The sequence below is a fragment of the Pan troglodytes genome, chromosome 8 (assembly GCF_028858775.2).
Source record: "Pan troglodytes isolate AG18354 chromosome 8, NHGRI_mPanTro3-v2.0_pri, whole genome shotgun sequence".
In the NCBI taxonomy this organism is placed as follows: domain Eukaryota; kingdom Metazoa; phylum Chordata; class Mammalia; order Primates; family Hominidae; genus Pan; species Pan troglodytes.
The window spans coordinates 40,267,027-40,291,529 of NC_072406.2; the positions used below are offsets into that span (position 1 = coordinate 40,267,027).

Genomic DNA, 24,503 nt, shown 5'->3' on the forward strand with positions numbered 1-24,503 from the left:
TGAGACAGAATCTGTCATTTCCAATAGAGGCTGACTGTGTATGGAAACCCAGTGCTTAATAAATAATGTATATTTTGTACAATACAGACTTAGTAGTCCCAGATAGAGCTGTAGGGGTTACTAGCTCAAAGCCCATAGATGTTTGAAATCTCTGCATTCCCCTGGAAGATTCCTTCACTTGGCTAAAAGTTTTCTACTCTGAATGTTGTTATATTCGACAATCTTTTTGTCTAGGTGACACCGAATTTGGAATTTCCTTTAGCAGCTGATTGGCATTGGAAACCCAGTGCTTAATAAATAACATATATGCTGTACCACACAGACTTAGTAGTCCCAGAAGGAGCTGTAGAAGTTTCTAGCTCAAAGCCCATAGACATTTTATGTCTCTGCATTTTCCTGGCAGATTCCTTTACCTGGCTAAACATTTTCCCGTCTGAATGTTGAAACATTTGTCAATCTTTTGGTGTGGTGACACTGAAACTGTAATACATATTCAAGGGTCAGTGGCTTTGGAAACCAAGTGCTTAATAAATAACGTATATTCTGGACCTCATAGACTTAGTCACAGATTGAGTTGTAGAAGTCACTAGCTCAGGACCCATAGGCATTTCAACTCTTCACATTCCTCTGGTGGATTCACATAGGTGGCTAAAGTGTCCCTCTACTGAATGTTGATATATTCCTGCACCATTTTGTCTAGGCGAGCAAGAATCTTTCCATTCCAATAGAGGCTGTACCGGTTTGGAAACCCAATTCTCATGAAAAACGTAAATTCTGTACAATGCAGACTTAGTAGTCCCAGATGGAGCTGTAGAAATTTCATAGCTCAGAATCCATAGACGTTATAAATCTCTTCATTCCCCTGGAAGATTCACTCAGGGGGCTGGAAGTTCCATCTTCTGAATGTTGGTACATGTGTCCACCCTTTCGTCTAGAGGAGACAGAACCTGTCATTTCCAATAGAGGCTGAATGGGTTTGAAAACCCTATGCTTAATAAATAATGTGTATTTTGTACAATACAGACTTAGTAGTTTCAGATAGAGCTGTAGAGGTTACTAGGTCAAAGCCCATAATCATTGTCAAACTCTGCATTCCCCTGGCAGATTCGTTTATGTGGCTGAAAGTTTTCTCCTCTGAATGTTGTTACATTCGTCAATCTTTTTGTCTAGGTGACACTGAATCTGCAATATTCTTTCAAGGCTCCATGGCTTTGGAAATCCGTGCTTAATAAATAATATATATTCTGAATCACACAGTCTTAGTACTCCCAGATGGAGCTGTAGAAGTTACTAGCTCAGAGACAATAGACATTTTAAATCTTTGCATTCCTCTGGCAGATTCACTTAGGTGGCTAAAAGTTCTCTCCACTGAATGTTGATACATGCGTGCACCCTTTCGTCTAGGTGAGCCAGAATCTTTCTTTTCCAATAGAGGCTGTACTGGTTTGGAAACCCAATTCTTATCAAAAAATGTAAATTTTGTACAATACAGATTTAGTAGTCCCAGATAGAGCTGTAGAGGTTACTAGGTCATAGATATTTTAAATCTCTGCATTCCCCTGGCAGGTTCCTTTACATGGCTAAAAGTTTTCTCCTCTGACTGTTGTTACATTCGTCAATCTTTTTGTCTAGGTGACACTGAATTTAGAATTTCCTTTAGTGGCTGATTGGCATTGGAAACCCAGTGCTTAATAAATAACATATATTCTGGACCACACAGACTTAGCAGTCCCAGATGGAGCTGTAGAAGTTACTAGCTCAAAGCCCATAGACATTTTAAATATCTGCATTTCCCTGGCAGTTTCTTTAACATGGCTAAAACTTCTCATCTGAATGTTGTTATATTTGTCAATCTTTTTATCTAGGTGACACTGAATCTGTACCTTTCAATAGAGGCCAAAAGGGTTTTGAAAACCCATGCTTAATAAATAACATATATTCTGTACCATACAGACTTAGTAGTCCCAGATGGAGCTGTAGAATTCTCTAGCTCAAGGCCCATAGACATTTTAAATCTTCACATTCCTCTGGCGGAATCACTTAGGTGGCTAAAATTTCCCTCTACTGAGTGTTGGTACATGTGTCCACCGTTTTATCTAGGCGAGACAGAATCTGTAATTTCCAATAGAGGCTGAACAGGTTTGGAAACAGAATTTTTAATAAATAATGTATATTCTGTCAAACATAGACTTAGTAGTCCCAGATGGAGCTGTAGAAGTTACTAGCTGAGGGCCTGTAGATATTTTAAATTTCTAAAATTTTTAAATTTTAAATTTTAAATGCATTCCCCTGGCAAATTTTCTTAGATGGTTACAATTTCCCTTTTCTGAATGTTGGTACGTTCGTGCACCCTTTCGTGTAGGTGAGACAGAATCTTTCATTTCCAATTGAGTCTGAACTGGTTTCAAAATCCAGTGCTTAATAAATAACGTATATTCTGTACTATACAAACTTAGTAGTCCCAGATCGAGCTGTAGAAGTTACTTGCTCAGGGCCTGTAGACATTTTAAATCTCTGCTTTTCCCTGGCAAATTTCTTTAGGTGGCTAAAAGTTCTTTCTTTTGAATTTTGCTACATTTGCCCACCCTTTCTTCGAGGTGAGACAAAATCTTTCATTTTCAACAGAGACTGCATGAGTTTTGAAATGCAATGCTTAATAAATAAGGTAGATTCTTTAAAATACTTACTTGGTAGTCCCAGATGGAGCTGCAGAAGTTACTAGCCCAGGGCCTGTAGACATTTTAAATCTCCACATTTCCCGGGCATATTCTCGTAAGCGGCTAAAAGTTGCCTCTTCTGAATGTTCGTACATTCGTCCACCCTTTCATCTAAGTGAGTCAGACTCTTTCATTTCAAATAGAGGCTGAACTGGTTTGGAAGCCCAATTCTTAATAAATAATGTATATTCTGTAAAATACAGACTTAATAGTCCCAGATGGAGCTGTAGAATTTTCTAGCTCAGAGCCTATAGACATTTTTAATCTCTGCATTCCTTTGGGAAATTCCCTAGATGGCTAAAAGTTCCCTCTTCTGAATGTTGGTACATTTGTTTACAGTTTTGTCTAGGTGAAACAAAATCTTTTATTTCCAATAGAGGCTGAAGGGGTTTGGAAACCCAATCCTTAATAAATAACGTATATTCTGTAAAATACATACTTGGTAGTCCCATATGGAACGGTTGAAGTTACTAGCTTACTGCCTATAGACATTTTAAATCTTTGCATTCTTTTGAGAAATTCCCTTACATGGCTAAAGTTTCCTCTTCTGAACATTGTTCCGTTCTTCCACCCTTTTGCCTACGTGAGACAGAATCATTTCCATTATAGGCTGAATGGGTTTATAAACACAATGATTAATAAATAACCTATATTCTCTATAATACAGATTTGATAGTTCTAGATGGATCTATAAGTGTTACTACCTTTTCGAGAGGATGTTTCTCAGGAGACCCAGAAAGCAAAAGAGATAATTAATTAATTGTAGGTAAACAGGACAATCACAAGTGGACATTCATGCATTGTGAGTGTAGAGCTGTATCCACAGGTTGGGTTGAATATGATTACATGAAGTTTCCAAGCGTTTTTGGATTTTGTATATATATCACACTGACAGAAATATACATAACAATACAGAAAGATGGGTTTCAGTTGATACACACTTAATAGCCACAAATCTACAATGAAATAATATTTCAAGTGACTATAACTAAAACAGAATAGGGTTAATAACAATAAAAGCGTGTTGACTTATGAACATTAAAGGTAGCACAAACACACACTGGCACTTGCCCACTTGCACTCACACTCAAACACACACACACACAGAAAAACACACACAATCACACTGAGTCAGCTCAACCAAATAACTAATTTCCTTGAGATTCTCCAAAGAAAAATGCATCACTGTGGTTTACCCCAGTTTTATTCTTTCTGACTTGCCCATTAATTTCTTAATTAGCAGTAATCCAATCTTATTTTTGTGGGGGCATACTGTGAACCCAGAGAAAGTAAGTCTTCTCAATTTGCCTCATCAAAATTCTGTGAATAAACTAGATATTTTTTCATCTTTTTCCTTAAATCCCCTTATTTAAGAAAATGAGTTCAAATGTCCCTCTTCTTGATTCTTCACCTTCTACATTTTTACGACTATAATCAATTTAGTACAGTCTCAGTCTTAAAACCCATAAAAGAAAGATGTATTATTAGAATGTAAAAACTGATAGATACAACTTGTATAAATTATTTCTTCAGAGAAACAGTGCCATATCCATCTTTTACCAACAAATACATTATGGTTCAGAGTTGACATTTACCCAGATACATTTAATTAACTATCTTCTCTGATGTTTTCTATATATTTTTATATATTTTGTATGATTTGCTTTAATGTTCTTAGAAATATCTGTTATGTATTTCATTGTCTGTAAAAAATGACTGATTGGTAAATAAGATTCTTCAGGGATATAAATCTCCAAAATGCATAGAATTATGTCTAACCATTTTAAGCTTACTGTTGGCTGACCATATTGTTTGCATGTATACTACAGAAATGGGCCTAAGATTTTTATGAAATATACCTTAATTAAAACCTGCTATAATTACCATGAGATTGTCTTTCCTCAGTGCACGAATAGCTTCAGAATTAATATGTGATGCCCTGGAGAAACCCCACACATTCTTATGAGAAATGATATCAGAAATTGAAAGTATGTGAAAGTATGATGAGTCTGGCCGGGCGCGGTCACTCACGCCTGTAATCCCAGCACTTTGGGAGGCCGAGGCGGGCGGATCACGAGGTCAGGAGATTGACACCATCCTGCCTAACACGGTGAAACCCCGTCTCTACTAGAAAATACAAAACATTAGCCAGGCATGGTGGCAGGCGCCTGTAGGCCCAGCTACTCAGGAGGCTGAGGCAGGAGAATGGCGTGAACCCGGGAGGCAGAGCTTGCAGTGAGACGAGATCACGCCACTGGACTCCAGCCTGGGCAACAGAGCGAGACTTCATCTCAAAAAAAAAGGAAAATGAGTACATACTTCTCTCGTCCTGATTCTTCACCTTTTATATTTTTTACAACCATTTCCACCACATCTGTAATCAATTTAGTACAGTCTCAGTCTTAAAACTCAAAAAAGCTGATAAAAATATACCTTTTCTAAATTATTTCTTCAGAAAAGCAGTGCCATGTTGGTCTTTTACCAACAAATGCATTATGGTTCAGAGTTGCCATTTACCCAGATACATTTAATTAACTATCTTCTCTGATATTTTTTCTATATTTTTATATTTTTTAGTATGATTTACTTTAATGTTCTTAGAAATGTCTATTACATATTTTGTTTTCCGTGAGAGATGTCTGATCAATAAAAAAAATTCTCCAGGTACATAAACTTTAAAATGCAAAAAGTAATGTCGGTTAACCATTTTTTATTTTTATTTTTATTTAATTTATTTATTTTTTTGAGACGGAGTCTCACTCTGTTGCCCAGGCTGTAGTGCAGTGACACGATCTCGGCTCACAGAAACCTCCGCCTCCCGGTTCAAGTGATTCTCCTGCCTCAGCTTCCCAAGTAGCTGGGACTACAGGCGCATGCCACCACGCCTGGCTAATTTTTTGTATTTTTAGTAGAAACCAGAACGCCAAATTTGGCTGAAGTCTAATAGAGGCATAGCCCTTCCTCTGCCAATGCTGGAATAGATAATGAAAGGTCTCCAGGCAGCTGGATTGAATCCCTCTGTTTTAGTGATAATTATCATCCAATTGACATTTCTTCAGGGTTCCAGTTTATTTCTTCCTCTGCTTAATAGCCTCTTACCACTGAAGATTAAATTTGGAAGGTTTTTTTCTAAAAAAGTGCCTCCTGATTTAGTTTCTATTTTATTTATTTACTTAACGTGATAAGCTAATTAACTGGTGATGTACTTTTTCCTTTTAAAAAAAATTTCTGGACAGCTTGAGTATTGATGTTCACATATAGTTAAGTGATTTCTATTCTGGGATTCTTTTATTTCTTTCAGCATTTTTAAATGCTTTCCTTCGATTGGCATTATAGAAATAATGAAAATAATAATAGCTGAAAGTACATTGCATGAGAAGTGCAGGCTTGAGAAGATAATGAGAACATTAAAGAAATACAACTTTTACAGGCCTGCAGTGGTTGTCAAAATTATAAGAAGTTCAATAACTACCAAGATTTAATTGTTTTCATGACTGACTGATGGACAAAATGAAGGGGTGAAAGAAGTGAAAAATTGCTAAAGTGAAGCATCCTGCCTGTCCTAGCTGGGTGATATGCTATTGTCACAGTTATTTAAGGTTGTTTTGAATCACACATGAGAAATATTCAACAGAAGTTATACAGTCAACTGAGAGGTTTTGAACTGGATTCGTAACTAAGTCATAATTATTAGCTATGATTTTAAGATAGATTTAAGTGAATCCTCATTAATCTATTCGGTTGAAAAATGTTATGGAGGATGTCATACCTATTGGCTATTATTTTACAATGTATTTTCTCCTCCATCACCCTGGGGATGTTTGTAGGATATTAATGGGGAAAATAGAAAATGCACATTTTTAGTGTAACCCTTTTTTATCTTTTATCTTTTTTTAAGACAAGGTCTTTATCTATCACGTAGGCTGCAGTGCAGTGGTGTGATCACAGCTCACTGCAGCATTGAAATCCCAGGCTCAAGCAATTTGAACACTTCAGGCACCCGAGTAGCTAGGACCACAGGTGCACGCCACCACATCGGGCTAAATTTTTGATTTCTAGTAGAGACGAGCTCTTGATCTGTTGCCCAGGCTGGTCTGGAACTCCGGAGCTCAAGCCTCCCAAAGTGCTGGGATTACAGGCGTTAGCCACTGTACCCAGCCTATTTTCTCTTTTTAAAAGAGCAGTTATTGGAATAATGCGGATGGTTTAGAACATGGGCTTTGGGGGATGGCTGGATGGAATGTATGTCAGCTGCTTGCTGGTTTTACCTTTGATGTTTCAGCATGAAGAGAACAACCAGAGTTTAAATAGAAAAGCTGTCAGACATTTCATCTACAGCAATGAAATCTGTAGCATACATTTTGTATTTTGAAACTTAGTTTTCAGCCAGCCTGGGGGAAGAAGAGGAAACAGAACTGAGCACTGGGGTAGGTAGGAGGAAAGTAAGAAACCGACTGGACACAGCAGGGAAAGAAGAAGGGGTGAGGACTCGAGGCAGAGCCAGTCCTCCTGCTTATGGCCTGGGCATAGGAAAGCAAACTCCAGGCAGGAGGAAGGAGCCCCAGGCTGTGGATTCCTCTGGGGAGAACCTTGGGCTGTGGATACCTCTGGGGGGAAACTTGGGTCAGCAGCAGCCAGAAGAGCTCCTGAGGCCAAGCGGTATCCTTCGCCTCCCTACCTTTGGGTGTCTTCTGGTCGCCAATGTGCTGCAAGTCAGGACCCTGGCCCACTCCTTAATCCAACTGGGCAGGCTCCAAAACAGTGAGGTCTGGTGCTACTGCCACCTCCACCTCACAGAGCTGCAGGACGGCTCTGCTCATCACATTCTGAGCTGGCCCTGCTTGGGGCTGGCATTGGGGGACAGCATGTTCTGGATGCCTCTGCTCCTCTCTGCTGGGGCCTGTGCCTTTCCTGGCCACTGACATAGATGTCAGAGCCCCAGGACCGCTCCACAGAACCCCTGCGCTGGCACTGCCTGGGGCTGACTTTGGTGCACATGCGATATGTTAGCGTGGTCCCCAGGGGGCGCCTCTGCTCTTCTCGGGCAGCTTGGGCCTCTGCTTGCCCCTAAGTCTGCAGAGCTCGGCACCTACCGACTCCTCCTGGCAAGGCACAGCTGGCACGGGCGGCCCCTGGCCATGGGGCTGTTCCCCACTTGTAGCCTGCACCCTGCCTCACCCGCCTACCCTGAGCTGACTTGTCTGCAACAGTCGGAACCTGCCTGGTTTATTTAGAACGGGCCTGGATGCAACAAACCCGAGAGCTGTGACTGCGGGAGGAGAGCGCACAGATGGAGCTCCTCCTCTTCCTTTGGTGCCCATGAACTGAAGAGCACCAACTGAGGGTACCAACTGAAGGCACTAACGGAAGGCAACCAATGAGGGCACCCGCTGAAGGCCACCAAGTGGAGACTGGTTGCCTTGCCAACCAGACCGCATTCTGGTTACAGGAAACAATCAGGCCCAGAACCATTTGCATGTGTCCCCCTAACTTGGAATTGAGAGGTCAAGCACCAGGCTCACAAGGCCCCGCCCTGCCAGCGGAACCGCCCCACCTTTCATTTATTGCTGGCTGCTAGGAGCTTTCATGTTGCTCACTGTGATGAAGTTCCTAGGGATCATCACCTTACAATGAATGATGCTAAAATTACTGAAACCAAATCTGCCTCATGTACTATCTGGGATTCATAGAATCCCCTTTCCCCCATAACCTCTGAGATTTTTACAAACTAGAAAAATGACAGATTTCTGCAGGTGCTTTCAGAAAAATACATTGCCATGAGCTAAGCCTACACTATAATATCAAATCATATTTCATATATATGTATATACACACATATACATTCAATCCATACATATTCCATTTACATTTTTGAAAATAACACACGTATTCAATCAAATTAACAAGACTAATAGAGGACATTTTCTAAAATTTATATACTAAGTATATCACAGTTTTCTAGTGATCACTTTGATACAGCAACTTAGAATCTATGGCTTCAGCAAACAATGAGGCTTATGTAAGAGAAAAGCACCACATAATACAAGATTTTAAATGTGATCATCTTTTGCTACTTTTTTTTTTTTTTGAGATGGATTCTCGCTCTGTCACCCAGGCTGGAGTGCAGTGGCAGGATCTCGCCTCACTGCAAGCTCCGCCTTCTGGGTTCACATCATTCTCCTGCCTCAGCCTCCCGAGTAGCTGGGACTACAGGCGCCCACCACCACGCCCAGCTAAGTTTTTTGTATTTTTAGTAGAGACGGGGTTTCACCGTGTTAGCCAGGATGGTCTCAATCTCCTGACCTCATGATCCTCTGGCCTCTGCCACCCATCATTGCTACTTTTAACTGGCAATTACCCATTAAATGTATTGTGAACTGCTTTGTGACTATGGTGACTCATTTAATCTTTGTGATCCTTGGTTTGATTATCTCAAAAATATGAGTAACACCGTTTTATAAACTTGCTGTAAAAATTAAATGAGAGAAAAATAGTCCTTCTCTACACACTGAATACTTACAAAATTACAGGCATTGTGTCCAGGTTTTTGCACACTTACCTTATCGAAACCTCATAACAACCCTGTCTTTTAAATTACAGGCATTTTGCCCACCCAGATTTTTACTCATTTACCTTACGGAAGCCTCAGAAGAATCCCCTCTTTTATAGATAAGCAAAGTGAGGCTCAGAGGAGTTAAAAACACATTCACAGATCATGTCCTAATGAGTGTTGGAACTGGGATTCAAATCCAGTTCTCTCTGACACCAAAGGTGGTGCAACTTAATGAAGACCAAGTTATACCCAGTACATGGAGGGATCAAAACATGTGTATTCCCATTACCCACTTATTTGTGAATTTCAGTGGCTTTCACGGCCTCAGAACAATCCTAAAATCCCTCCCAGGTTGCCTTGCAGTCATTCCCTTCTTAGAAATGACTAGGAATCTGCATATTTAGACCACAAGCATCTCCTTAGAAACAGGTTTGTTGATCAAGAAATGAAATTTTTGGCCAGGGATGGTATTTCACACCTGTAATCCCAGTACTTTGGGAAGCCAAGGTGAGCAGATCACCTCAGGTCAGGAGTTCGAGACTAGCCTGACCAACATGGTGAAACCCTGTCTCTACTAAAAAAGACAAAATTAGTCGGGCTTGGTGGTGCATGACTCTAATCCCAGCTACTCAGGAGGCTAAGGCAGGAGAATCGCTTGAACCCAGGAGGCAGAGGTTACAGTGACCTAAGATCGTGCCATTGCACTCCAGCCTGGGCAACAAGAGTGAAATTTCATCTCAAAAAAATAAATAAATAAAATAAAAGATATGAAAATTTCTAGGCCCTAGGTTACTAACTGTGAATTGTTTAGCTTATCTGCAATAAACAAAGAGACTATTACATGTAAAACATCATAGCATCCACTGATTTTGTGCGGAAAGATTTGGAACGATGCTGCAGGAGCAACTTACTGACAGTTGGGCTGGAAGACCAGCCAAAACACGCAAAGCAGGAGCACCTCCAAAGGCCATGTGTGGTGATTCTTGCCTGTCAGCCCAGCAATGTGGGAAGCCATGTTGGGGGGATCACATGAGGCCAGGGGTTTGAGACCAGCCTGGGCAACATGATGAGACCCTGTCTCCACAAAAAAATTATTTTTTATGATTAGAATCAAGAAGAGTATCTCTGACACTTCTGACATTGTTTTAAAATAGAGGGCTCCTGTCCAGAACTCAAGATATGAAATTGTGAGTCCCAATGTGGCTACTTAAGTTTAAATACAAGAGGCGTCAGACATTTCCTCTACAGCAATGAAATCTGTAGCATCCATTTTGTATTCTGAAAACTTAGTTTTCAGCCAGCCTGGGGGAAGAAGAAGTGGGCCTGGAACTCGGCATTGGGGTAGGAAGGAGGAAAGAAACCTGCCAGACACAGCAGAGAAAGAAGAAGGGGTTGGGAGGCAAGGCAGAACCAGTGCTCCTGCTTGGGACCTGGGCCTAGGAAAGCTAACTAGGGGCAGGAAGGTGGAGCCCTAGGCTATGGATGCCTATAGGGGGGAATCTTGGGTCAGCAGCGGCCAGAGGAGCACCTGAGGCTAAGCGATATCTGTCACCTCCCTACCTTGGGGCATCTTCTGGCGGCCAATATGCTGCCAGTCAGAACCCTTGCTGTCTCCCAAATCCAACTGGGTAGGCTCCAAATCAATGGGGTCTGACGCTACTCCCACCTCCACCTCGTGGACCTCAGAGCGTCAGGATGGCTCTGCTCACCGCACCCGCTCTGAGCTGGCCCTGCTTGGGGCTGGCATTGGGGTCCAGCGTGTTCCGAGTGCCTCTTCTCCTCTCTGCTGGGGCCTGCGCCTTTGTTGGTGGCCCGCTCAAAGATGTCAAAGCTGCAGGAGGTTCCGCAGAAACCCTGTGCCCACCGTGCCTTGGACTGGCTTCGGTGCACATGGAACAGGTCAGTGTGATTCACAAGGAGCAACTCAGCGCATCTCAGGCAGTTTGGGCCTTCGCTTGCCCCCAAGTCTACAGAGCTCAGCACCTGCCACGTCTTCCCAGCAAAGGCACAGCTGGCACAGGCAGCACCAGGCCATGGGCTGCACCCCACTAGCAGCCCCCACCCTGCCTCACCTGCCTGTAATGAGCTCACTTGTCTGCAGCAGCCATCACCCTGCCTGGTTTATTCCGAATGGGCTTGGATGCAACAAGCATGAGAGCTGTGACTGCGGGAGGAGAGAAGATAGGTGGAGCTCCTTCTCCTCCTTCCGCGGATGCCCACCAACTGAAGACCACCAGCTGAGGATACCTACTGAGGGCACAAACTGAGGGCACCCACTGAAGGCCACCAGGTGAAGGCCGACTGACTGCCCTGTCAACCAGACCGCATCCTGGTTTAGAGGAAACAATCAGGTCCAGAATCCCCTGCATGCTTCCCCACAACATGGAATTGAGGGCTCAGGCACGTGGCTCACAAGGCCCCACCATGCCAGCGCGCCCGCCCCACCTTTCATTCATTGCTGATTGCTATGATTTTTCAGGTTTCTCACTGTGACAAAGCTCCAAGGGATCATCACCTTATAATGAACGATGCCTGAAACCAAATCTGCCTCATGCACTATCTAGGATTCATAGAACCTGCTTTCTCCCATAACCTCTGAGATTCTTACAAACTAGAAAACAGATTTCTGCAGGTGCTTTCAGAAAAAAAAAAAACATTGCCTTGAGCTAAGCCTACTCTATAATGTCAAGTCATATTTCATATGTACACATATATATCTAAACACATATTCAATTTACATTTTTGAAAATAACACACATGTTCAACCAAATTAACAAGACTAACAGAAGAAATTTTCTAAAATGTACACACTAAGTACATCACATTTTTCTAATAATCACTTTGATAGAGCAACTTAAAATCTTTGGTTTCAAAACACCAGGAAGATTATGTAAGAGGAAATCACCACATAATACACAATTTGCAATGTGATCATCATTGCTACTTTTAACTAGAAATTACCCAGTGAATGCATTGTGAACTGCTTTGTGACTTCGGTGATCTATTTATTCTTTCTGATCATTGGTTTGTCTAATAAATATGAATATCACCAATTTTATAAACTTGCTCTAAAAATTAGATGAGAAAAAATAATCCTCCTTCTCCATATACTGAACACTTTAAAAATTATAGGTATTGTGTCCAGATTTTTACACACTTACCTTATAGAAGCCTCATAGAAACCCTCTCTTTTAAATTAGAAGAATTTGCCATGATTTTTACATTTACCTTATGGAAGCCTCATAACAATCACATCTTTTATAGATGTGAAAACTGAGGCTTTGGATGCATCTGAGGGAAACTTGGGCATGCAGCGGCCAGAGGAGCTCCTGAACTTAAGCGGTATCCTTCGCCTCCCTGCATTTGGGCGTCTTCTGGTGGCCAATGTGCTGTGGTCAGGAACCTCTCTGGCTCCCAAATTCGATTGGGCAGGCTCCAAAGCAGTGGGGTCTGGCGCTACTGCCACCTCCACCTCGTGGATCTCAGAGCTGCAGGATGGCTTCACCCAACTCTGAGCTGGCCCCACTAGCGGCTCGCTTTGGGGGACAGCGAGTTTCGGGCGCCTCTGCTCCTCTATAGCGCGGCCTGCGCCTTTGCTGTCTGCTCACTGGTAGACGTCAGAGCCATAGACTGGCTCTGCAGAACCCTTGTGCCGGCCCTGACTGGGGATGGCTTTGGGTAACAAAGTGTTCTGGGCGCCTCTGCTCCTCTGTGCTGGGGCCTGCGCCTTTCCTGGCCACCTACTCATAGATGTCAGAGCAGCAGGACGGTTCCGCAGAAGCCCTGCACTGGCCCTGCCTGGGGCTGGCTTTGGGGCACATGTGACAGGTCAGCGTGGTCCTCCTGGGGTACATTTGCTCTTCTCGGACAGCTCGGGCCTTTGCTTGCCCTCACGCCTGCAGAGCTGAGCACCTGCCACCTCTCCCTGGGAAATTCAGCCAAATGTCACCATCTTAAGGCACCTACCGAAGGCTCTAACTGAAGGCCGGTTGCCCTGACAACCAGATCGCTTCCTGTTTAGGAGGAACCAATCAGGCCTTGAGTTCCCCCCACGCGCAGCCCTTCCCTTTGTGATGTGGGAGCTCAGGCACTGGCTCACAAGGCTCCGCCCCCACAGCGGCCCCGCCTCACCTTTCATTTGTTAGTCGCTGGTAGCAACTTTCAGGTTTTCTTACTGTGAATTATGAATATGAATTATGCTGAAATTACTGTATGCCAGTGTACCTCATGCACTATCTGACATTCAAAGACATCCCCTTGCCTCATCGCCTCTGACTTTTTTTGAAACTAGAACAAAGACAAATTTCGGCAGGTGCTTTCAGAAGAAAACATTGCCATGAGCTAAGATTACTCTATGATGTCAAGTCATATTTCATATATCAATACATATTCATATTCATAATCCAAAACGCATATAGTCAATCAAATTAATAAGACTAACAGAGGAAATTTTCTAAAATATATACACTAAGTACATCACATTTTTCTAATGATCACTTTGATAGAGCAACTTAGAATCTATGCTTTCCACAAATGAAGAGGCTCATGGAAGACAAAACCGACACATAATACAAGATTTTCAGTGTGATCATCATTGCTACTTTTAAGTGGCAATTACCCAGTAAATATATTGTGAACTGCTTTGTGACTATGATGATTTATTTAAACGTACTGGTCCTTTGATTATCTCAAAAATATGAATAATGCCAATTGTGTAAACTTATTCTAAAAATTAAGGAGAGAAAAATAATCCTCCTTCTCTATATATTGAACAAATACAAAATTAAAGGCGTTGTGTCCAGATTTTTAAACACTACCTAACTGAAGCCTCATAACAACCACGTCTTTTAAATTACTGGTATTATTCCCAGATTTTTACACACTAAACTTATGCAAGCCTCATAAGAATTTAATCTTTTATAGATGAGCAAACTGAAGCTCAGAGGATTTAAAAACTCATTCACCATCATGTTGTAATGTGTGTTGGAACTGGAATTCAACTCCTGTTCTCTCTGACACCAAATGTGGTGCACCTTCACGAAGACCCAGTTATACCTGGCACATGGAGGGATCAAAACATGTGGATTCCCTTTCTCTACCCCCTTATGGGTGAATTTCAATGGCTTTCACGGCCTTAGAACAATCCTAAACTCCCTCCCTCGTTGCCCGTAGTGGCCATCACTTCTTGGGCATGATTAGGAATCTGCATCTTTGGACCACAAGCATCTATAAACAGTTGTTTTCATCAATAAATAAAATTTTCTAGGCCATAGGTTACTACCTGCGAATTGTCTAGCTTATCTGCAATAAAAAAAGGGCTATTCCATGTAAAAAATATCACAGGATCCACTGAATTTGTGCAGAAAGGTTTGGAACCATACTGCAGGAGCATCTTACAGCTGTGCAGGAAGATTAGCCAAAACACACAAAGCTAGAGCACCTCCAAAGGCCAGATGCAGTGGTTCCTGCCTATCATGCCAGCAATGTGGGAGGCCAAGGTGGGTGGATCCCTTGAGGCCAGGAGTCGAGACCAGCCTGGGCAACACAGTGAGACCCTGTCTCTACAAAAAATCGTTATTTATTATTACAATCAAGAAGAATATCTCTGACCCTCTGACATTGCTTTAGGAGAGAGGGCTCTGGTCTAGAACTCAAGATATGAAATTGTGAGTCCCAGTGTGGCTCCTTAAGTTTAAATACAAGAGCTGTCAGGCATTTCCTCTACAGCAACGAAATCTGTAGCATACATTTTGTATTCTAAAAATGTAGTTTCTGGCCAGCCTGGGGGAAGAAGAAGAGGGCCCAGAAGTGGGCATTGGGTTAGGTAGGAGGAAAGAAACCAGCTGGAAACAGCAGGGAAAAAAGAAGGGATGGGGAGGCGAGGCAGAGCCAGTGCTCCTGCTTGAGGCCTAGGCCTAGGATAGCGAACTAGGGGGAGGGGGGAGGAGCCCTAGGCTATGGATGCCTTTTCGGTGAACCTTGGGTGAGCAACTGCCAAAGGAGCTCCTAAGGCCAAGCGCTATCTGTAGTCTCCCTACCTTTTGGCGTCTTCTGGTCGCCAATGTGCTGCAAGTCATGGCTCCCAAATCAGACTAGGTAGGCTCCAAAGCAGTGGAGTCTGGCGCTACTCCCACCGCCACCTTGTGGATCTCAGAGCTTCAGGACGGCTCCAAACACCGCACCCTGAGCCAGCCCAGCTTGGAGCTGGCATTGGGGGACAGCGTGTTCCGGGCGCCTCTGCTCCTCTGTGCTGGGGCCTGCGCCTTTGCTGGCCGCCCACTCATAGATGTCAGAGCCGCAGGACGGCTCCGCAGAAGCCCTGCGCGGGCCCTACCTGGGGCTGTCTTTGGTGCTCATGTGACAGGCCAGCGTGTTCCCCGTGGGGCACCTCTGCTCTTCTTGGGCAGCTTGGGCCTTCCCTTGGGGCTTCGCCCCAAGCCTGCAGAGCTGAGCGCCCGCCACCTCTCCCCTGGAAAGGCAACCAAATGCCACCAACTTAAGGCACCCACTGAAGGCACTAACTGAAGGCCGGTTGCCCTGCCAACCAGATCGCGTCCTGCGTAGGAGGAACCAATCAGGCCTTGAGTTCCCTCCACGCGCCGCCCTTCCATTTGTGATGTGGGAGTCCAGGCACTGGCTCACAAGGCCCCGCCCCCACAGCAGCCCCGCCCCACCTTTCATTCATTGATAGCTTCCAGCAACTTTCAGGTTTCCTCACTGTGAATTATGAATTTGAATTATGTTAAAATTACTGCAACCCAATGTGCCTCATGAACTATCTGGCATCTAAAGGATCCTCTTTCCCCCATGGCTTGTGAGGGTTTTTGAAACTGAAAAGAGGACAGATTTCTGCAGGTGCTTTAGAAAAAAAATTGCCATGAGTCAAGTCTACTCTGTGATGTCAACATATACATATGATATATATATATGTGTGTGTGTGTGTGTGTGTGTATATATATATACATGCATTCAATGATTAAATATTCAATTTATATGTTTTGGAAATAATACACATATTCATTCAAAGTAGCAAGTGTAATAGGGAAATTTCCTAAAATTCGTACACTAAGTATCACATTTTTCTAATGATTTCGTTGATAGAGCAGCTTTCCAGATGCAGCTCTTTTCACATGTTACTGGTATTTACCTTCTTTCATCAATATAATCCTCGATGTTGGAGGTGGGGACTTGTGGGAGGTGTTTGGGTCATGGGGACAGATCCCTCATAACTTGGTGCTGTCCCACTGATAGTGAGTGAGTTCTCAGGAGATCTGTTGTTTAAAAGTGTGTAGCACCTCCCCCGCTTGCTCTCTTGCTCCCAGTCTCTCCATGTGAGAAGCCTGCTCCCACTTTGCCGTCTGCCATGAATGGAAGCCTCCTGAGGCCTCCCCAAAAGGTGAGCAGTTGCCAGCAACATGCTTCCTGTAAAGCCTGCAGACCTGTGAGCCCATTAAACCTTTTTTCTTTATAAATTACCCAGCCTCAGGTATTTACTTACAGCAACAGGAAAACACCCTAATGCAACACATATCTCTGGGCCCTGTATTTCTGTAAATATAGAGCTTCAATCAGATTCAGAATTGATTTATTTGGCAAAAATAATTGAAATACCAAGCAAACATCTGCCTCAGTGAATGGCCACTATTTCTTCTACAACTACATTTATGTTCCACTTGAATTTCCCTTTGTGTTATCACTTTTCTTTTCTTTCTTTCTTTTCTTTTTTTTGCAGTTTCATGTTTGTTGACCACTTACCTCTTTTGATTGTTTATTTTTGTAAAATGTCATGTGAGCGTCTCACTGGGAGACAAGGAGGCAAGACAACGACATGCTTTGCTCTCTTTATAAACTCAGTAACAAATATGCAGTGATTGGCAACCTCATACTTTGAAAGAGATGATGGGTCACTGATCATGATTGCATCTGTTATTTATGTTGTGATTTGTGGACTGAAGAGCTCACACAAAGTTTGTACTTTACAAAATTACTCACAGTTAAAATACCATGGTAACTGAATTTGGAACCATGTTGGGGAACTCACGTTATTTAATTAAATCATGGTTATTGGAACTAGGTGGAGCAGTGATGACCTGCACCTCTTTTTTCCTGATGTTTTCTTTTACATCTGCAATAAAATTTACAATTTTCCTTATATAGACTTTGAAATTGTCTATCAATTCTAAAAATATTTTAGTTTTTGTTGCTCTTGTGAATCACCCTTTATACTACATTTTACAAATGAGCTTCACTGGTATATAGTATACAGGACAGTTTTTAGTTTCTGTGATTAATAGCTTTTAATGGATTGCTTGAGTTTTAAAAAAAATTTTAGGTAGATACATCATCTGAGAATTTAAAACTCTGTCTTTTCCATTGAGATATATGTTTATCTTATTGGTTTTGCAGTTGTATGCATTGGTAGAGACTCCAGGATAATGTTGAATAATATTAATTAAAATATTGACTTTAACGATGTATTAGTCATGTCTCTTATTTTCTGAATTTGATGCTTTGACATCTGGGTCTTGTTGACCCTGGAGGGACTGCCCCTCTCAGGATAAGCTAACCGCTAGACGTAATAAACAAGTTGCCTGCATGTATGCCTTTCCTATATAATCCAACCAATCCAGAGTTTATACCCCCTTCTTTATAGTCTCTTCATCACTCTTTATTTTTCTTTGTCTCTGTTTATCTCTTTTGAAGTCTTTAATCTTCTTTATCACTCTCACATTTCTGGCCACCGTTCTGCTTCTCTAATTCCCTCAGGGCCAGATAGCAGCCTCTTCTTTCCAGAAGCCAATGACGTTATTCAAACCAGCCAATGCTAAGCCTGATTGCCCTGATTTGCTTGTCCCGTCCCATGGAACTGCAATAAAGATTCTTTCCCATGTTTTCCCCCGTTCCCTCTGCCTCCTGACTGACCTTGATGTTTCCCTGTCCTGCCCCTTGTGGTGTGCTGTGCCTACAGCTTCTAGAGGACTGTGAGTAGTAAAATAAACTACTTCCCTCATGACAGTCATTTCTGTGTTTGTGTGTCTTACCATTACTGATTCAAACAAATCCTGGGTACTATGAATGTAAATGACATTTCTGTTCGTGCTTTATTGTTAAATATACCCTTTGCTGTAGGTTTTGGACACCTTTTATCAGTATAAAAACATCTTCCTCAGATACTAGCTGCTTATGAAGTTTTAAATTTTCTTTTCTTTTCTTTTCTTTTTTTTTTTCTGAGACAGAGGCACGCTCTGTTGCCCAGGCTGGAGTGCAGTGGCGCGATCTCGGCTCACTGCAAGCTCCGCCTCCCAGGTACCCACCATTCTAATGCCTCAGCCTCCCCAGTAGCTGGGACTACAGGCGTCTGCCCCCACGCCTGGCTAATTTTTTGTATTTTTAGTAGGGACGGGGTTTCACCGTGTTAGGCAGGATAGTCTCGATCTCCTGACCTCATGATCCACCTGCCTCAGCCTCCCAAAGTGCTGGGATTATAGGCGTGAGCCATCGCGCCCGGCATGAAGTTTTAAATTTTCTTAAAAAGGAATGGTGTTGAATTTCATCAAGAGCCTTTTTGACACTTATTGAAATAATTATTTGTTTTTTCTCCTATGAATTTTACCAATAAAAATGATACTGATTGAACAATAGGTTAAAATTAAAGTTTCATCAAAGACCGCCAGGATATAATAACTGTGAAAGTCCAAATCATCATATGTAGGTTTTCATAGCAAATATCTGAGAATCTGTGCCACAACTGTTAATTCACCTCATTTACTTTAACAGTATGAAATGATGTAAAGTGGAGAAGACTGCAGGGAGCTCTTGCCTCACACTCTCCCCTACCTTGCCTTTGACAGTCCTATGTATGGGGAGGAAAATAATGCAAACTCTTAATCCTGGGTCTAGAGGAGGACTCTTGAGGAGACCACCAAGACAACTGACCAAAAACTCCTGGAATCAATAAGCAGTTACAGCAAGGATGCAGCATACAGGGTTAATATAGAAAAGTCTATTGCAATTTCTCTTTTACACACCAGCGATAAGCAATTGGAAGTTGAAGTTAAAAAGATACCATTTATGTTCACATCCCTCCCTGCAAATGGAATATTTAGGTATAAATCTAACAAAATATATAAAAGACGTATAAGGAAACCTAGAAAATTTTGATTAAAAAAATCAAAGAAGGACTAAATAAATAGAGAGGTATTCCGTGTTCACAGATAGGAAGGCCTAGCATTTGCGAAATGTCAGTTCTTCCCAACTTGCTCTGTAGATTCAATGCAATCCCTATCGATATCTCACCAATTTATCTTGTGGATATTGACAAATTGACTCCAAAGTTTATATGGAGAGGCAAAAAAAAAAAAAAAAATAGGAAACAAGAATAGCCAACACAGTATTAGAATAAAAGAAAGTCTGGGACTAACACTACCCAATTTCAAGATTTACAAGAAATCTATAGCAATCCAGACAGTGTGGTATTGGCAAAAGAACAGAAAAATAAATCAATGGAACAGAATAGAAAGCTCCAAAATAGACTTATACAAATATTTGACAAAGGGGCAAAGGTAATAAAGGAAAGATAATCTTTTCAACAGATCGTGCTGGCACAAGTGGATATCCACATGGAAAAACAAAAACAAAGAACCTAGACACAGATCTTACATCATTCAAAAAATTTAACTCAAAATGGATAAGAGAACTAAGTAAACTATAAAACTTCTAGAAGATAACGTAGAAGAAAATCTAGATGACCTTGGGTATGGCAGTGACTTTTTAGATACAACACCACCAATGACATCATCCATGAAATAAATAATTGATAAGCTAGACTTCATTCAGGTTAAAAGCTCTTGTGAAGTGCACAATCAAGAGAATGAAAGGACAAGCCACAGATGGGGAAAAATACTTGCAAAAGACATATCTGATAAAATACTGTTATCCAAAATATATAAACCCTTAAAATTCAACAATAAGAAAAGGAACAGTCCAATTAAAAAATTGACAAAAGATCTGAACGGACACCTCACCAAAAAAGATACAGATGGCTAATAAGCATATGAAAAAAAATGCCCAACATCATATGTCATTAGGGAATAGCAAGTTAAAAATGATACCACTACATACCTATTAGAATGGCTAAAATTGAAAACACTGACAATACCAAATGCTGAGAAGAATGTAGAGCAATAAGAACACTCATTTATTGTTGGAGGGAGAGCAAAATCGAGTAGCCACATAAGAAGATGGTTTGGCAACTTCTTACAAAATTAAACACACTTTTGTCATCTGATCCCTGCAATTGCACTCCTGTTTGCCTAAGTGAGCTGGAAACTGATATTTACACAAATGTCTGCACACATTTCTAGCTGCTTTATCCATAAGTGCCAATGTTGGTGGCAAGCAACATGTCCTTCAATAGATGAATGAATAAATGAACTGTGGTTTACTCAGACAGTGGAATATTATTCAGTGATAAGAAGAAATGGGCTGGGCGCGGTGGCTCATGCCTGCAATCTCATCACTTTGGGAGCCTGGAACAGGTGGATTGCTTGTGCCTAGGGTTCAAGACCAACCTGGACAACATGATGAAACCCCATCTCTAAAAACTCATAAACTTGCCAGGCGTGGTGGTGCACCTGTAAACCCAGCTACTGGAGAGGATGAGGCCGAAGAATCGCTTGAACCCAGGAGGTGAAGTTTGTCGTGAGATGAGATTGTGCCACTGTACTCCAGCCTGGGCAACAGATCAAGACTCTGTCTCTAAAAAAGAAACAAAGGAAAGAAAACAAACAAAAAAGAAATGAGCTATGAAGCTGTGAAAAGATAAATATATGGAGTACTATGCTTTGAATATGGGTTGGCCCTTCCAAAATTCGTGTTTAGTCTTGATTCCCAATGTGGCAGTGCTGGGAGGTAGTTTAAGAGGTGATTAAATCATTAAAATGGATTAATCTCTTTCAGGACTAGTTCTCATGGCAATGGATTAGTTACCACGAGAGTGGGTTGTCATAAGCAAGCTTGCCTCTCCTGGTTGGTCCCTCTTTTGCATGCACCCACTTCTCATTCTGCTTATCTGCCATGTTATGATGCAGTCAATGGGCCTTCCCCAGACACTGGCACCATTCTCTTTGGACTTTACTGCCTCCAGAACCATGATCCAAAATACATCTCTTTTCTTTATGGACTACCCAATCTCAGGTATTCTGTTATGGTAACAGAAAATAGACTAAAACATGGAGGAACCATAAGTGCATATTAATAAAGAAAATAAATCAATTTGAAATGGCTACATACTGTATGTTTCCAACTATATGATATTATGGAAAAGGTATAATTATGGAAACAATAAAAAAGATCAGTGGTTGCCAGGGTTTAAAGGGGAGGGAGAGATTAATAGGCAGAACACAGGATTTTTAGGACAGTGAAACTAATCTGTATGATTCTATAATGGTGGATACATGTCATTGTACATTTCTGAAAACCCACAGATTGTGCAATCTGAAGAGTAAACCCTAAGTAAACTATGGACTTTGGATGCTAATGATGTGTCCATGTAGGTTCATCAATTGTTACAGTGTGATTTTTGTAGAATTGTGGTAGTGGAGGAGACTGTGAATGTGTGAGGCAGGCGACAAATGGGAACTCCCTGTACTTTTTGCTCAGTTTTGCTGTGAATCTAATACTGCTCTAAAAAATAAAGTCTGTGTCAAAAAACAAAAACCAAGAGTGGATGGCTTTAACGTAGATTAGATTGTGCTGACAAAAGAATTGGTGAATGGGAATTAAGATCTGATGAATATACCCAGAATAGATAAAGAAATAGAAAATATACACAATTAAGAGATAAGGAAGCTAGTGTTAGAAGATCTAACATACAATCAGAAGAAGTGAATAATGAGAAGCAATGTTTGAAAACAAAATAAATTACAATTTTCCGGAATAATGAAAGGCAGATATTTGTAGATTCAGAAACCTCAATGAATTATCAGGCAAGTTAAGTAAAAAGAAATCCACAGTCCCACTGTGTGCAGCAAAGACAAAGAAAAGGTCTTAAAATCATGCAGAGGGGAAACAGAGATGAACCAATAGAAATAATAATTTGACAAGTGACTTCTCAACAGCAACAGTGAAAGGGAGAAGACAGTAGGGATAATTTCCTCAAAAAACCAAGCTTTTACTGTCAATTAAAATTTTACATTCACTGAAACCATCTTTGAAGAATGAGGGTGAAATAAAGATATCCTAGGAAAAAAAATACTCAGCTGTGTGTCAAATGCTAGACAATAATGTGTGTGTGTGTGTCTGTGTGTGTGTGTGTGTGTGTGTTTGAAACCAAAGTGTTCCAACGTCCATGTATTTCCTGGTTTAAAGTTGTTTAACTTGAGACTTTATTGAGTATGGATATTATCATTATAGGTAGCCATTGAAAGAATAGACACAGTATATAAGTTTTCAACAAGAAGCCTAAGAAGGAGAATAAGAGAAAAATCCTAATCACATGAAGTAGACAAGAAAGGAAGAAAAAAAACCCCAGAAAAATCCAGGGTAATAGTAAGTACAAAATAAGATGTTAAAAACAAAATATATAATCACATTCACAGTGAAAAAATAGTAGGCTGGGCGTTTTTGCTCATGTCTGTAATCTCAGAGCTTTGGGAGGCCAAGACAAAAGAATTGCTTGAGGCCAGGAGTTAGAGACCAGCCTAGGCAACATAGTGAGACCCCCATCTGTGTAAAAACATATTTGTATAATGATTTTTTTTTTGAAAACTAAGAAACCAACACAAAAAAACTGTCTTATTATTTAGTGCTATATATTTTTCTCTTGTTCAGTTTGGGCTTTTTTTCCCCATGGTTATTGGGATATAGTTTTTTCTTATTTATTGCTTTTTAGATGCTGTGAAATCTGTTTATTCCTGTTTAATCCAAGAGTTTTTATCTCTGTATTTCTTTTTCTAATCACTGTATTTCTTAATTTCTATGCAGTTGGAACCCTCTTGTCTGTATTTTTTTTTTTTTTTTTTTTTTTTTTGAGACAGAGTCTTGCTCTGTCGCCCAGGCTAGAGTGCAGTGGCGCGATCTTGGCTCACTGCAAGCTCCGCCTCCCGGGTTCACGCTATGACTAAAGAATGTGTTTGGTAAAACTCTACTATTCAAAATGTGTTAAAGTTTCTTTGTGGCCCAACATAAAACATTTTTGGCCATGTTTGGTGATTTTACATAAAAACATATATTCTGTAGTGAAAAGTTTTAATGTATCAAATTGAATGTATTGATTACATTATTCAAGTCCTTTATGAGCCTATTTATTAGATGAGTTAGATTCTTTTTTTTTTTTTTTTTTTGAGACCGTCTCCCTCTGTCACCCAGCCTGGAGTGCAGTGGTGCAATCTCTACTCACTGCAGTCTCCGCCTCCCAGGTTCAAGCTATTCTCCTGCCTCAGCCTCCCGAGTAGCTGGGATTACAGGCACCTGCCACCATGCCCAGCTAATTTTTTTGTACTTTTGGTAAGACGGGGTTTCACCATGTGGGCCAGGCTGGTCTCAAACCCCTGACCTCAGGTGATCTGCCTGCCTTGGCCTCCCAAAATGCTGGGATTACAGAGATAAGTTAGGTTCTTAAGAGATGTGTATTAAAAGCTCCTACTTTAATTATATTTTTATCCAAGTTTTTTTCTAATTGTTTAAAATGTACACATTTTACTGTGTATTATTGGTACATACAGATTTTTTACTTATATTTTCTTCAAAAAATAGCTTTTATCTTAACAATGATTCTATTTATTCTGATTTATACTTATAACTATTGATTTCAATTCACCTGACATTAATATTGCCATTCGTGCTTTCTTTTTGTTGAGTTTGCTTTGTTCTCACTTTTTTTTACCTTTATCTACCTATCTTTATTTGTTTTAAAGTGTTCTTCTTACAAAAACGAACATGGTATAAACAGATTCTGATTAATGTGATAGTTTCCATCCTAATAGAAGTACACAGACTGATCACATTTATTATAACAATTGATATATGTGATTTATTCCTTCTGTCTTATATTGTGCTTCATCTTTATTTACTGTTGGCCTCCCCCAGACTTTCTTATCTTTTTCTGATTTGAAATCCACTCTTTTCCCTGATACCCCACACTGCTGTTGATTTGGAAACTTGACTGAAAAACAATTCTACAATTCCATTCATAGTTATCTTCTTTATTTGCCACTTTCATGGGAAAACAAGTT

The 24,503-nt window shown here is 41.0% G+C and overlaps 1 long non-coding RNA gene across 1 annotated transcript in view; it reads right to left on the bottom strand.

Moving 5' to 3' along the window:
• LOC129136263 (uncharacterized) overlaps positions 1-15,809 on the bottom strand; it is a 79,649-nt gene extending 63,840 nt beyond the window's left edge. Inside the window, exon 1 of the long non-coding RNA XR_008537747.2 lies at positions 15,309-15,809. This is a non-coding gene — a long non-coding RNA (uncharacterized LOC129136263). The remainder of the gene's footprint in view (positions 1-15,308) is intronic.
• Positions 15,810-24,503: the final 8,694 nt, after the last annotated feature.